The 15,965-nt window shown below is 40.6% G+C and overlaps 1 non-coding gene across 1 annotated transcript; it reads left to right on the top strand.

Annotated features, from left to right (window-relative positions):
* The first annotated feature begins 12,019 nt into the window (after positions 1-12,019).
* Positions 12,020-12,092, top strand: Trnak-uuu. The gene has a single exon. It is a non-coding gene; the product is annotated as a tRNA-Lys (tRNA).
* Positions 12,093-15,965: the final 3,873 nt, after the last annotated feature.

Here is a 15,965-nt window from a genome sequence, read left to right as displayed (position 1 = left end):
TTCTTTTTGGGTTTTTTTTTTTTTTCCCCCCATTTTTTTGTCCCATTTTTCTATTTTAAATAAAAAAAGAGGCCCCATGAACCCGCTTCAGCTCCTAGGAGGGCGGGGAGGCAGGCGAGGGTCCACCCGCAAAGGCATCATAATGGGTTAAAACCTATTTGATAACCCCTAGTGGGCGAAAAAAATTTCCCCTTCCCTTTCCAACCGGCTCCGGTTCGCCCCTATTTATACTCCCCTTTTCCTTTCAATTTTGGGTAGTAGCTCCCCTTAGCTTCTCCCCCCGTCCTGAACTAAGGACCCTTCCCTTCCTCCCCCCCTTTAGTTCATAGACACGAGACCCATGGACACGAGCAGCTGACTACAAGGATTTCCCCTCTCTTCTCTCCCTGCGTGAATGGGCCTTTCTTGGGCGTTTGAAGCAAAGGGAGGACCGTACGGCTAAGGCGCTCGAGGGGGCGCAGGGTGGCGCCAAGCCAGATAATGCCAAGAGAGGCCACTATGACCTTTCCGCCGAGGCTTTTGAAGGGGCGGATTAAAGAGATGTCCCGCCCCCGGGCCCAATTTGCAATTTGGGGCCGGCTTTTACGCGTTATGGAGGGACGCCCCCCCCATGTTTGCGCCACAATGATTGTTTGCATGTGCTTCATGCCCTCTACCCTTTTTTTCCTATACGAATTTTCGGCTTTAGGAAACTCTTGCACCCCTTTTCGGGGAAAATGGACCCCATCTTTGGGGCGTGCTCGGACGTGGCAGCCCTTTACCTCCGCAGGGGGGGAAAAGGTTTTAGGGGGCCTCCCTTTAGGTTGATGAGTTGCCATTTATTTGCTGGGACTGGTCGGGCAGAATCGATAACTCCCCACTCTTTTTCGCATAGGAAACGATGGCAGGTGGAGCCCCTCATTTTGTGGGCCCCTCAGCCTGGTCGTCTAAATAGGCCGTAGAAAAGAACACTAACTTTCCGTTTGCCAAAAGGAACTGCCTGGTAAAAAGTTGCTTTCTCCCTCCCGGATGAAAAGTCTGCGGTTTGGGTGTTTTAGAGGGGGAAGGAACTTAGGAACAGGTGCAGGACCCCTTTCTCTTCTGAGAGAAACAGCCTTTTGGGGGTTTTAGAGAGAAGGGGGATTTTCTTTTAAAAAAGTCAGGCCCTAAGCGGTTTGTCTAAAAGCTGCCGTTTGACAGAAAAAATAACTGTTGCTGTTTGCATTGGTTCTAAAACTCAGCTTTCCCCTTTTTGAACTCTGTGGTGGGTGGGGGGAGTGGATGAAACACGTCCATTACATGGAAAATCAAACCAAAAACCCCCCCCAGACAGATGTAATTGACGACCCCTGCAAGGGGCCCGACCACGGCAAACACCCTGAAGCAAAAAAAAAAAAAAAAAAAAAACCAAAACCTGGTGCCCCCCGAGCAAGCCCCAAAACCAAAAAGGGGGCCAAAACTACCAGGACCCCCCCCCGGAGAACTTGAGGGAGATCTGGACTCCAAGGCGTTCCCCCAATTTAAAATACCCGTCAAACCCAAGGCTTCGACAATGCCTACCAAAAGGCAGGGGATTTAAGGGAAACCCAAAGCAAAATCCCGGGGTCGATCGGGGGGCGCGAGATTAGGGGGGCATCATGCCCAAAGATCAAGTACCCTTTTTTTCCTGAGGGAAAGAAGGGCAAAAGATGGGAAAAGTGAGCCTTCCCCCTTAATCCTCAGGAAAAGAGGGTCAAATGGTGCTACTTGGCTTTTCAGTCTCATATGAGTGGAGAGATCGCATCACACCCACAGGTCGTGGAGGCTTCCCCAATGCGAAAGGGAAAATCCAAAAAGGGGAAAAACCCCCCCTTTTTAAAAAACCCCCCCCCCCCTTTTTTTTCCCCCAAAACCCCCGGGGGAAAAAATTTTGGGGGGGGGAAAGGGGGAAAACCCGGGGGGTTTGGGGTTTTTTTGGGGGTTAAAAGGGGTTTGGGGAAAAAAATTTTTTTTAAAATTTTTTTCCCCTTTAAAAGGGGGGAAAAGGGGGAAAAAAAAATTTTGGGAAAAATTTTAAAACCCCCCCCTTTTGAACCTGTTTTTGGGGGAGGGGGGCCCCCGGGGAAAACCGGGAAAAAAAAAAAACCCCCCAAAAAAATTTTTTTTAAAAATTTTTCCCCCCGGCCCCCCCCTTTTTTCCCCCCCAAAAAAAACCCGGGGGGGCCCCCCCCCCAAAACCCCCCCGGGGGGGGGGCCCCCCAAGCCCCCCCCAAAAAGGGGGGGGGGCCCCCCCCCCCGGGCCCCTTGGGGAATTTAAAAGGGCCCCCAAATTTAAAAAAAAAAAACCTTTTTTTGGGGGGGTTTTTTTTCCCCCCAAAATCCCGTTTGGGGCCCCAAAAAAGGGGGGGGGGGTCCCCCCCCCCCCCCCGGGGGGGGAAAAAAAGGCCAAAAAAAATTTTTGGGCCCCCAAAACCCCCAAAAAATTTAAATTTTTTTTTTTTCCCCCCCCGGGGGAAAAAGGATTTTTTCCCCACGGGCCCTTGGGGCCTTTTTTTGGGGGGAAAAAAATTTTTTTTTTTTTGGGCCCCTTGGGGAAAAAAAGGGGGGGGTTTTAAAAAAATTTTTTTTTTTTTCCCTTGGTTTTAATTTTTTTTTTTTTGGGGGGGGGCCCCCCTTTTTAAAATTTTTGGGAAAAGGGGAAACCCCCCCCAAACTAGGCCCCGGGCCCGGGAAGGGGGGTTTGGGGGAAAAGGGGGGGAAACCCCCAAGGGCCCCCCCCAGTTTTTTGGGGTTTTTGGGGGCCCAAAAAAAAGGGGTTTTTAAAAAAATTTTTTTTCCCCCCTTTTTTAAAAAAACCCCAAAAAAGGGGGGGAAAAAGGGGGTTTCCCGGGGGAAGGGTTGGGGAAAAAGGGGCCCAAAAAAAATTTTCCCCCTTTTTTCCCCCCCGGGGAACCCCGGGCGGGGGGCCCCCCGGGGGAAAAAAAAATTTTTTTCCCCCTTTTCCCTTTTAAAAAAAACCCCCCAAAAAAAAATTTTGGGGGGGCCCCCAAAACCCCCCCCTTTTAAAAAGGGGGCTTGGGGCCCCCCAAAAACCCCCCCCCGGGCCCAAAGGGGGGGGGGCCCCCCCAGAAAACCCCCCGGCCCCGGGGGGGGAAACCTTTTTTCCCTTTTTCCCCCCCGGGCCCCCCCCCCAAAAAAGGGGGGGGGGTTTAAGGGGCCCCCCCCCCTTTTCCCCCCCCGGGGTCCCGGGCCCCCCCCCCCCCCAAAAAAAGGGGGCCCCCGGGGAAAAGGCCCCTTTTAAAAATTTTTTTTCCCCCCAAAACCCCCCGGGGGGGGGGCCCCCCCCCCCCGGGGGAAAAAAAAGGGCCTTTTTTTTGGGGGGTTTTTAAAAAAAAAAAAAACCCCCCAAACCCCTTTTTTTCCCCCCCCCCCTTTTTTTCCCCAATTTTCCCCGGGTAAAAAACCCCCCCCCCCCCCGGGGGGCCTTTTTCCCCCCCGGGGGGGCCCCCCCCCCCCCCAAAAAAGGGGGGGGGCCCCCAAACCAAAGGGGCCCCCGGGGCCCCCCCGGGGGGGGGGGGGGGGGGAAAAACCCCCCCACCCCCCCCCCTTTTTTAAAAAAAAAGGGGGGGTTCCCCCAATTCCCCCAAAAAAGGGGGGGGAAATTTCCCCTTTAAAAGGTTTAAAAAAAAAAACCCCAAAAAACCCCCCAAAAAAGGGGGGTTTTTAAAAAAAAAGGGGGTTTTTTTAAAAAAACCCCCCCTTTTTTTTTTCCCCCTTTTTTTTAAAAAAAAAAGGGGGGGGGAAATTTTTAAAAAATTTTTTTTTCCCCCCAAAAAAAAGGGGGGGGGGGAAAGGAAGGGGGGGTTAAACCCCTTTTAAAATTTTTCCCCCCCCCTTTTTTTTGGGGGAAAAGGGGGGGGGGGGGAAAAACCCCGGGGGGAAAAAATTTTTTTTTTTGGGGGGGGGGGGGGGGGGCCCCCCCCCTTTTTTTTTTTTTCCCCTTTTTCCGGGGGAAAAAGGGGGCCCCCTTTTGGGGGAAAAAATTTTTTTTTTTTTTTTTTTTTTGGGGGGGGGCCAAAAAAAAAGGGGGCCAAATTTTTCCCCCGGGGTTGGGGAAAAAAATTTTTTCTCTTCCGCATCTTTCGACGTACTCGAGAGAGGCGATCTAACATGTATTAAGGTCTCCTGCGATACTGTTTCGTCCCTTCTTAGGGACGACTCCAAGTGTTGTAGTGTACGGCTGCGCACTCGCCGACTCTAAGGTCGATCTCGCCTGGACTGACATCGTCCTCGGGCGCCGAGTGGTTGAGGCCGGGTCTTTACCATGCCACATGCCTGCCTTCTCTACCACGGAACAAAGGACGTGGGGAACTCTGCCCTACCACGGAACAAAGGACGTGGGGAACTTGGATGAGACGTCCCGGGCTCCGCCTCCACCAACGAGGCGGGCAGTGTTAAAGAAATAATATGGACATGGTTATAAAAATAACCAACGAACGTATTTTAAACCAAGTCTCGTTACTTGGATGGTGTTGAAGTCTCCGAGAAAAATAAAAGATTTATTAATTTCCCAAGTCCCATACCGTAATAGTTACAGCCCGAAATGTACATTTTCGCGTAATTGTACTTACTTTTCCTATGTATACTTTCCTTCCAAAGTGTCACAATAGCCCCTGAAGGGAGTAATGGTCGTTTGATAGTGTTTTTTCTCTCCCTCTCTTTTCACGGTTGTTTGGGTCGTTGGCTTGTTTGGACTGCCGGACTATCGGGTTGGTAGTCCAACTCTTATTTGCATATTTTCTTCTTTCGCGCCATGCCTGGGGCATGGCCTGAGGGTCTTTTTCGGGTATAAATACCCCTAGTTTTGTGAGGGGAAGACAGTTCGGTCCTGACTTCTGTGTGTACTGTGGTCCCGTTCTCGGTGTTTTCGTGTGCTCGCTTTGGATTTACTTTGTGGATTTACCTCGCTTCACGCCAGGATTTGCCGAGTTTGTCTCCGCAAAGCTAAGTATATTTAGTGGTTGTGTGTAGGAGACACCTGGTCTCTTTTGGACTTTGGCGTGTGACACGCTTCATCACCATCTGTGGGGTGCACTCTTTCACTGTCCCAAAGCGGCACTTGGTGAACTCAAAGTGTCAGAGTATAAAAGGACCACTTCACACAGAAGGAACACTGCTTGAGGATCCGTACCTCCAGTGTGCCATTCCTTGATTTTAAACTAAGTCAATACTTAGTTTCCTTCCCTCAGCTCGAGGATCCGTACCTCCTGGGAGGAAGGTTTATTTCAATAAGTCTCGCCCATAATAATTTCAGGGCCATTTTACTTTTTACTTTCTTTTACTTTGTCTCGATTTGTTGTCTTGATACCTGCCCGACCTTGTGGGTGTCAGGCAGTCCGTGATCTTGTGGTCCCTTTGGTGTTATTTCTTTATTTGGCCTTCGACTCTAAATTGTTCTTACATGATATTTCTAAATATTTCTTATGTTTACACAAGTGTTTTTATGCAGAGTTTATCAGCACTAGTTTGTTTTGTTTTTTTTTTTTTTCGTTAATCTCCATTTTGGGTTGGAGATTAACTTATCATACTAGGATTGCATGTGTTCGTGCTAACACTCTGTTTAAAAATACTTATGGAGTTGGGACGCCAACTTAGGAGTGAAAATACATTGAGTAATTTTGAGTATATCTGGTGTGGTTTTCACGTGCATCACCCCCGCTGTGATCAAATTGGTGATGTACGCATCTATAAAATTTCCCATGACTGAATTCCTGTAGACCTCCCTAATGAGTGCGATTTGCTCAATAATAAATATCATACTATCGTAGAGCTTTCACTCGGTCCCAGTCAAATGAACAAATGATATTTACACATCTTAAGTTCTGGTTCAGACTAAGGCTGAATGCTTGAAACTTCTTGGCTCGGGTCTCCTTAACAGCACATTGCTGGTTACTCTATCTCGCAACCCCTGAAAGGCTGTAAGAAGGCTAGATGAATCGGAGTATATTAAGCTGATACTCTAGAACAGACCATAATTTGCTATACCTGGGTTCCCACTTCCAGAAATTTGCTATACCTGGGTTCCACTTCCAGCAGGTGATGCTCAAACTGAAGGGAAGAGGAAGAATTTTATGATCTTGCATTTTTCTTCAAACACGTCCACGCAGACGCTCGCCTACGCTATCTCCCTTTTCACATATACACACTTACACATCCAACATTCAGCACATACATCCTGTACTTTCCTCCACCCTTCTTTCATACAACATTCACACCCCATACCCAAACACACAGCGACGGTTCCCGAAACCTACTAATCGGTGGTGGGTCAGCGTGCCGTAGGCCTGGAATCTTTACATCTGATTCACTGCAGACGAATCTTTTCCCAAATTAAAACTAATTCTCGTTGAGCCCCCGAACCTCAACCAGACTATTGAATCTACTGGTTTGCGCCCCGCTACAATATGTTTTTCCAATCCTCTGCAGGTCCTAAAATTCCTTCAGAAAGACGGTCACATCTATCTGGCGGCGACGTCTGTGGGATGCAAGTGCCACAGCAATGGCCAAGAAAAGGCACTGACAACCACGCGTATACAACATACATACAAACTATACAAATGCATAGATAGATAATTGTTAATGTTTAAGTGTATATATACAAATGAAATCTGTGTAAATAATAACATAGCGCGTGGCGTGTGTCACATATTATATATATATGCGGTGTGTGGTATAAATCGTATATGCAAACTGGAACAAGTCTGCATAAATACCCATAAGTTTAAATGTAATGTTTCATTATTCTACTTCGCTATTGCGCTTTTGGCATGTGGTCGCGTATTTAACAATCAATCTTATAATCTTTAGGGCACTTAGATTAAACTGTCTAAATAATCAACTGACGCCATGCTAATGAGCGTTTCGTCATTATTTTTAGAGAGTCAAACAGGGCCTGCGGATTGGTGAGAGGCGGTTGGGCCCAATGTACCATGTTGGCAATACTACATTAGAGCGCCCGAACGTGGGGCCGAACCCACGACCCCGAGATTTACGAGTCTCGTGCTCTAGCCGACTGAGTTAGCCGGGCTGCATTGAAGGAATCATGAACCTTATTTTCATCCAATGTGTCTGAAGAAGGCCTACTTTGATTATGAGTTTGAATTTTGTTTATGCTAACGCGTTCTTTTTAAGATTCTTGTTAACTTTCATAGTCCCTGAAATCCGTTCAAGTGTTCTATCTGAGAAAAGGTAGAATTTATCTAAGCCTATTCTTAAAGAGTAGGGATATTTTCGTAGTTGTTTCCAGAACTAATGGAGGAGCGGCAATTTGTGCATGTATAAAGCTAAAAGTGACTGTATACCAGTTTAGTTTCTTTGGCATTGCTTTCACAAAACTTTGCGGATTCAGCATAAGATGCCCCCACATCGGTTGATTACTTTCTTTTTTCTCAAGTATGAAAATAAACGTCGTGTAGACGAATACCAGCAAGAGAATTAACATGGAAAATTTATACAGATAGGATGCTAAGTTCTACCAGCCGCCACTGTTATCATATCTCAGTTTGACATTCACATATGTTTAGAAACCCCGCAGGTATCTGAAAGTATTTTAATAAACAACCAGCCCCTACAAAAAATCACTAACTTCACCTTTCGTCTTCGCTATGTCGTTTGTGACCTTATCACGGAGGAACAGAACTCTTTCCCTCTAACCAAGTTCATTAGCATTACTAGCGGTTCTTAACTGAAAAATGCACGACTCGTAGTACTGCCCAGTTTGGTATTTTTTCTATATACATACTATCCCGATCAACTTTGCAGAAAATTCCAAGTGCGATAACATTTTAAAGCTACCGTAGGTCTCAGAATGTTTTCGCTGGAACCGTAGTTGGCGACGTTTGCTCCCAAGGGAAATGTGTATTGGCTAATGGAAAATACCGTTCAAAACACAGCCAGAAGTAAGTTTGATGAAATCTATCGACTCATACACATAGACATATACATACAATACCAACATATACAGAACGTATACACCATATAATATATGTATATATATATATATATATATATATCTATATATATATATATATTATATATTATATATCATGTGATGTGTGTAAACATAGTTGTGGTTCCTCCATTTATTAGCACGATTTGGATCATAGGATGGACTAACTGGCGTCACTCCTTGTAACGCTGCGGAGGAAGTGACATGGCCACCATAAGAGCGGGGCCCGCTATCGGCAGACCTGGTTCTAGATTCTAAAATGATAGATTCTGTATATATGTATAGTACTATATGTAATAGATATTTAGGCAGATGTGGTTATAATACATAGGTAGGTGTGTAGCAGATAGGTGTGTGAGGTTATATGCGCAACACCACATATATTATAGCATATGAATATACATTTCACACTACACATACTATGTATGTTGTTATTAAGCTTTCTCCTCTGAACATGACAACCGATCTACTGGCCAGTCACAGGATGGGTAATATAAACCCATTAATTACGTACGATTATTTTCACGCGAAGTAGATATATGAGCTCATTTCTGATCTATTTCATATTCTTCATATTACTTACTCCATATCACAATATTTATGCGATGTGATTAGTTCATATAGCTGTTTTTATTATATACCCTGCATATCCCTTCATGGCGTCTAGAATTTGTTTGGCATGATTATTTTAGAAAGGCAGTCAATATTCATTTTAACCAATATATACTGAACTATGTTTCAGTACTTAGCCATCATTCTCCACATACATCGTAAATATCTAGCACCACCTTATCATAATATCATGAATAAACAAAGATATATATTAGTGGGATGCCCTGGTAAAGAGGGAAGTAATATATATATTATATATATATTATATATATATATATATATATATATATGATATATATATATATTATATATATGTATATATATATATTTTATATATATAATATCTAATATATTTTTATATATATATATTATCACATATATATATTATATGTTATCTCTTAATATATATACACTATTTATATTTTATATATATATTTATATATATATATATATATATATATCTATACTAAACAGCTCTCATATATCCTATATCTATCGATATAATATTATTACATATATACATATCATCTCTCTATATATCTCTATATATATATCTATATATATATCTGTCTCTATCTATCACCTAATATATCTTCTCTCTCTCTATATCTATACTCTATATATATTCTTATAGCTATATATATCTATATAATATATGTATATATATCTATATATTATATATATATATCTCTACTATCTATATCTATCTAATATCTTTCTATCTCATATACTATCTATATCCCCTCGGCTATTATATATATATATATATTCTATCTTATATATCTATATGTTATCCTCATATATCTGTACTTAATATATCTCTCTCTATACTCTCTCTACATCTCGACGCTCTCTCTATCTCTATCCCTATCTCTCTCTATATATCTTCTATCATCTATATATTCTATCTCTATCTCTGCCCTATATATTCTCTATATCTCTACTATCTATCCCTCTATCTCGCTCTCTCTCTCATCTCTATCCCTCTCTGTCTCTGTCTACTCTATCTCCTCTTATATCTCTCTCTCTATCTCATGTATATATCTATATATATATATATATATACTACTCATATATATATTATAATATATACATATATATACTATATACATATATATATATTATTTATATATAATATATCTATAATCTATTATCATGTATATATCTATTCGATATGTATATATATAGTTATAATCTATATCTATATATATATATTATACATATATAATATATATATATTATGACATAACTATATATATATATATATATATATATATATATATATATATATATATAAATTAAATTAAAAATATTATATATATATATATAATGTTTATTGTTGGTGTTTTGTTTATCATTTTAATTAAAAAAAATTTTAAAATTTAAAATATATATAAGATGGATATAATATATATTAAACTACATATATATATACATCTAATAATATATATATATATAATTATTCTAATATATCTATATCTATATACTATATCTCTATTATGTATATTATCTAATCTATATATATAATATATATATATATATATATATTTATATATGTATATATATATTATATAGATATATACTATAATATATGTATATATGATATATATACATATATATATATACATATATATATATATCTATATATATATATATATTATATAATATAAATATATAATATATATCTATATATATATATATTACTTCCCTCTTTAACGGCTCATAATATATACTCTTGTTATCAGTATATTATGATAAGGATGGTGCATAGATATTTAACGATATGTGGGAGATGATGGCTAATCTACTGAACCCATAGTTCATAATATATTGTTAAAATGAGCTTGACTTCTGCTTCTAAATAATCATGCAACAAATTTCTAGAAGCCATGAATGGATATGCAGGTATATAATAAACATGCTATATGAACTAATCACATGGCTAATTGTGATCATGGAGTAATATGAAGAATATAAATAAAGATCAGAATGAGCTCATATATCGACTTTCACGTGAAAATAATCGTACGTAATTAATGGTTTATATTACCATCCTGTCCTGGCCAGATGGTGTCACTGTGCAGAGGAAAGCTTACATAACAACATACATATGTATGTGTTTTTGTGTAAATAGTATATTCATATGCTATATATATATGTGTGTGTGTGCGCATATATTACACCCTATCTTGTCTACACACCTACCTATGTATTTATAACCACATCTTGCCTAAATATCTATCTACATATAGTACACATACCAATATATACAGAGAGCTATCATTTCAGAATCTGAACCAGGTCTGATACGGGCCCGCTCTATGTGTCCGCATGTCACTTCCTCCGCAGCGTTACAAGAGTGACGCCCAGTTTATCCATCTTTGATACGATCGTGCTAATAAATGAGGAACCACAACTATGTATTACACACATAACATTAATATCTAGAATATATATTATATATATTATTATATATATATAATATATATATATACATATATATATATATATATATATGTGTATACGTTCTGTATATGTTTGTATGTATATATATGTTCTATGTGTATGAGTCGATAGATTTCATAACTTACTTTCTGGGCTGGGTGTTTGAATCGGTATTTTCCATTAGGCCATACCTCACCTTGGAGCAACGTCGCCAACTACGGGTTCCGAAAACATCTGAGGACCTACTGTAGCTTAAAAGGTTTCAGTCACTTGGAATTTTCTGCAAAGTGATCGGATAGTATATATTAGAAAAAAGACCTACACGTGCAGTACTACGAGTCGTGCATTTTTTTAGTAAAACCGCTAGTAATGTAATGAACTTCGTTAGAGGGAAAGAGTTTGTCCTCCGTGATAAGGTCACAACGACATAGCGAAGACAAAAGGGGAAAGTTAGTGATTTTTGTAGTGGCTGGTTGTTTATTAAAATACTTTACATACCTCGGGTTTTTAACATGTGAATGTCAAACTGAGATATCGATAACAGTGTCGGCTGGTAGAAAATTAGATCCTATCTGTATAAAATTTTTCCCTGTTAATCTCTGGCTGGTTATTTGTCTACACGACGTTTATTTTCATACTGAGAAAAAGAAATGAATCAAACGTGTGGAGGCATCTATGCTTAATCCGCAAAATTTAAAGCAATGCCAAAGAAACTAAACTGGATACAGTCACTTTTAGATTCTATACATGCACAAATTGCCGCTCCTCCATTAGTTCTTGTTGAAACACTACGAACTATTCCCTACTCTTTAAGCATAGGCTTAGATAAAATATACCTTTCTCAGTAGAATCACTGAACGGATTCAGGGATATGAAAAAGTTAACAAGAATCTTAAAAGAACGCGTTAGATAAACAAAATTCAACACTCTATATCAAAGTTAGGCCTTCTCTTCAGACACATTGGTGAAAATAAGTTCATGATTCCTTCAATAGCAGCCCGGCTAACTCAGTCGGTAGAGCACGAGACTTTTAATCTCGGGGTCGTGGGTTCGAGCCCCACTTTGGGCCCCTCTACTTAGTCTCCCACATGTACATTGGGCCCACCGTCACCATCCGCAGGCACTGTTTGACTCTCTATAAATACTGACAAAAACGCTCATTAGCTTTGGCGTCAGTGATTATTAGACAGTTTAATCTAAGTTGCCCTAAAAGTTTATAAGATTGATTGTTAAGATACCCGACCACATGCAAAAGCGCAATTTAGGTAAGTAGATAAATGAAACATACATTTAACTTTATTGGGTTATTTCATGCATACTTGTTCCAGTTTTGCATATACCGATTTATACACACACGCATATATATATACATATGTGACACACGCACGCGTATGTTTATTTATTTAAAAATATTTTCATTTGTATATATACACTTAAACATTAAAGATATATATCTATGCATTTGTATATGTTTGTATGTGTATGCATACGCGTGTTTGTCAGTGCCTTTTCTTGGCCATTGCTTGTGGCACTTGCATCCCATCAGACGTCGCCGCCAGCTAGATGTGACCGTCTTTCTGAAGGATTTTAGGACCTGCAGGAGATTTGGAAAAACATATTGTAGCGGGGCGTAGACCCAGTAGAATTCAATATGTCTGGTTGAGTTCGGGCTCAACCGAGAATATAGTTTTAATTTGGGAAAAAGATTCGTCTGCAGTGAACAGATGTAAGATTCCAGGCCTACGGCACGCTGCCACCACCCGATTAGTAGGTTCGGGAACCGTGTGTGTTGTGTATGGGGGTGTGAATGTTGTATGAAAGAAGGGTGGAAGGAAAGTACAGGATGTATGTGCTAAATGTTGGATGTGTAAGTGTGTAAATGTGAAAAGGGAGATAGCGTAGGCTGAGCGTCTGCGTGGACGTGTTGGGGAAGAAAAAGCAAGATCATAAAATTCTTCCTCTTCCCTTCAGTTTGAGCATCCACCTGCTGGAAGTGGGAACCCGGGTTTATAGCAAATTTTGGTCTGTTCTAGAGTATCAGCTTAATATACTCCGATTCATCTAGCTTCTTACAGCCTTTCAGGGGTTGCGAGATAGAGTAACCAGCAATGTGCGTTAAGGAGACCCGAGCCCAAGAAAGTTTCAAGCATTCAGCCTTAGTCTGAACCAGAACTTAGATGTCGTAAATATCATTTTTTCATTTGACTGGGACCGAGTGAAAGCTCTACGTAGTATGATATTTATTATTGAGCAAATCGCACTCATTAGGGAGGTCTACAGGAATTCAGTCATGGGAAATTTCATAGATGCGTACATCACCAATTTGATCACAGCGGGGGTGATGCACGTGAAAGCCACACCAGATATACTCAAAGATGATTTCCCAAAGGCAATTTCACTCCTAGTTGGCGTCCCAACTCCTTAAGTATTTTTAATCAGAGTGTAGCACGAACACATATCAATCCCTAATATGAACAAGTTAATTTCCAACCCAAAATGGAGATTAACTGTGAAAAAAAAAGCAAAACAAACTAGTGCTGATAAACTCTGCATAAAGACATTTGTGTAAACGATAAAATAAATATTTAGAAATATCATGTAAGAGACATAATTTAGAGTCGAAGGCCAAATAGAAGAAAATAACGCCAAAGGAGACCACAAGATCACGGACTGCCTGACACCCACAAGGTCGGGCAGGTATCAAGACAACAAATCGAGACAAAGTAAAAGAAAGTAAAAAGTAAAATGGCCCTGAAATTATTATGGGCGAGACTTATTGAAATAAACCTTCCTCCCAGGAGGTTTACGGACCCTCGAGCTGAGGGAAGGAAACTAAGTATTGACTTATTTTAAAAATCAAGGAATGGCACACGGGAGGTACGGATCCTCAAGCAGGTCCTTCTGTGTGATGGGGCCTTTTTTACTCTGACACTTTGAGTTCACCAAGTGCCGCTTTGGGACAGTGAAAGAGTGCACCACAGATGGTGATGAAGCGTGTCACACGCAAAGTCCAAAAGAGACCCGGTGTCTCCTACACACAACCAATAAATACTTAGCTTTGTGATAAAAAAAAGAGTTCGTCAATCCTGGCGTGAAGCGAGGTAAATCCAAAGCGAAGTAAATCCAAAGCGAGCCAAACACCGAGAGCGGAAACCCCTATTGGCACAGAAATCAGGACCCAACTGTCCTTCCCCTCACAAAACTAGGGGTATTTATACCCGAAAAAGACCTCAGGCCATGCCCCAGGCATGGCGCGAAGCGAAGATAGATAAAGCAAAGAACCACCAACCCGATAGTTCGGCAGTCGAAAAAAACCCAAAAGACCCCAAACACAACCCTGAAAAGAGAGAGAGGAAAAAGAAAAAAAAGCGAAGAACAAACTATGTAACGACCCTTACCCTCGTCAGGGGTTACTACGACACTTTAGAAGGAAAGGATAGCTAGGGAAACTGGTAATGTACAATTTACGCGAAAATTGTATTTTTTCGGGCTGTAATATCTACGGTAGGGACTTGGGAAATTAATAAATCTTTTATTTTTCTCGGAGACTCAACACCATCCAAGTAACGAGACTTGGTTTAAAATACGTTCTTTGGTTATTTTTATAACCTGTTCAATCATTTTGTAACACTGCCCGCCTCGTTTGGGGGAAGCGGGGCCCGGGACGTCCATCCAAAATCAATGGCAGCATCGCAGGGGTTCCCCACGTCCTTTGTTCCGTGGTAGAGAAGGCAGGCATGTGGCATGGTAAAGACCCAGCCTCAACCACTCGGCGCCCGAGGACGATGTCAGGGCCCGGCGGGGATCGACCTTAGAGTCGGCGAGTGCGCAGCCGTACACTACACATATATTACCAGATACTTAGAATTTATTCCAAAGCGATCGAGCAGTGCATATTCGTACAAAGAACTACATGTCAAGTCACTACGAGTCGTGCATTTCTCAATAAAGCGGTAAAAAAATACTAAATGAACATCAAAAGGAACGTCTGTTTTTCAGTGATAGGATCGCAGATGGCCAAAAATAAAAAATAAAATGTTATGATTCATTGTAGTGTCAGGATATCAATCAATATATATCTACATACCTCGGATTATTAGTCAAACTGAGAAGTTTGTATTTTAGTCAACTAGAACTTTTACACCTATTCGGTATTATTGTCTCCTATTAATTTTAATTTGTTTTTAATTTCTGATAAAATCAAGTAATGTGGAGGCAGCTGTGCTTTAATTTTAAACAAAAACTCGTTGTAGAGAAATCACTCGGGTCACATGATACATGATGAGACACTAACACCCATCTGTATGCATCAAGGTAATGGAGAGAGAGAAAAAAAAACAGATTCAGATATTGCCGGGACCAAGAATATGATACATTGCACAAAATTTTAAAAAGGACACGACTAGAAAACAACCCCCGAAAAAAAAAAGTATGTACATACACATAAGACACAAAATGTATATATATATATAATATATATATAAAATATATTTTATATATATATATATATATATTATGTATATATATATATATATATATATATATTTTATATATATATATATATATATCATGAAGAATTCACTAACAAACACAGTTCCACCTACAGAAACAGACCAGTTTCATGAATTGTCGTCACACAAGCCTGGCTAGCTCAGTCGGTAGAGCACGAGAATCTTAATCTCGGGGTCCGGGGTTCGAGCCCACCCTTGGGCGCTCTATTTAGTCTACAGGTGTATTTGGGCCATCCGCTCGCCATCCGCAGTCGTAAGGATGTCTGCATTTAGAACCGTTTTAAGAGTTTCAGCGTCCAAATGATGAATTCCTGTGATGCAATTTAAAGAAAAAGAACCAATATATATAGAGCCTTTTTCCTCCATAAATTTTGTCTTGAAACCCTTAGCACGCTCTCAAGGAAGAATGAGCCTTTGCGAAGTAGTGGTAT

Source organism: Penaeus monodon, unplaced genomic scaffold (assembly GCF_015228065.2).
Source record: "Penaeus monodon isolate SGIC_2016 unplaced genomic scaffold, NSTDA_Pmon_1 PmonScaffold_842, whole genome shotgun sequence".
Taxonomy (NCBI): domain Eukaryota; kingdom Metazoa; phylum Arthropoda; class Malacostraca; order Decapoda; family Penaeidae; genus Penaeus; species Penaeus monodon.
The sequence above is the reverse complement of the archived record's forward strand: the minus strand, read 5'-3'. Positions and strand labels throughout refer to the sequence as shown.